Raw genomic sequence first — 697 nt, forward strand, 5'->3', positions numbered from 1 at the left:
ATTGAGATGGTTTTTGGTACTTATACCGCAAATATATATTTTAAGGACATCAAGACTTAAAATAAAACCCCAGAAAGGTGTAAAATATGTGAACTTTAAAATGTATTATAAATATTTTTTTTCAATTTATAGAATAGAGCAGGGGCGTAGATTACGCGGGGGACGTGTCCCCCCCACTTTTAATATCGGGTAAATTCGTCCCCCGCACTTTTTCGGGCAAGTGTGTTCGCATAGAGGTTTTCAAGAGCCGGTGTGAATAAATATAGATTTAAATTCAAAGAGACAGGATAGTCTGTGCATGATCTGATGTTTTATTCGGACCCAGAATAAGGCGAGATGAACATCACGGAACAGGAGCGCTAAACACTATGTGCAGTGTATGTTTCATTCATACTCGAAGCCGGAGGGCGCTCTCCCGCAGAAAGTCGTATGAGGAAATTCCTAATATGGACAAAAGCGTCCAGCTATCGCTGTATGAAAACAGTTGTTTTCACAGAAAAACAGAAACGTTTGGAAACAAGAAAGACATTAAACATACGATTGCGACAATATACGGTTTATTTGTGTTTGTCAAGTCATCTCCAAGTAATAAATAAAGTATATGAACAATGCAGTGCTAACTGACATAGCATTTATTACAGTATAGAAACTATTCTGCCTTATTATGTGATAAAAAAAAAGTGTTTGTAGTATATAA

The sequence above is a fragment of the Sinocyclocheilus anshuiensis genome, unplaced genomic scaffold (assembly GCF_001515605.1).
Source record: "Sinocyclocheilus anshuiensis isolate Anshui unplaced genomic scaffold, SAMN03320099.WGS_v1.1 scaffold144, whole genome shotgun sequence".
Classification (NCBI taxonomy): domain Eukaryota; kingdom Metazoa; phylum Chordata; class Actinopteri; order Cypriniformes; family Cyprinidae; genus Sinocyclocheilus; species Sinocyclocheilus anshuiensis.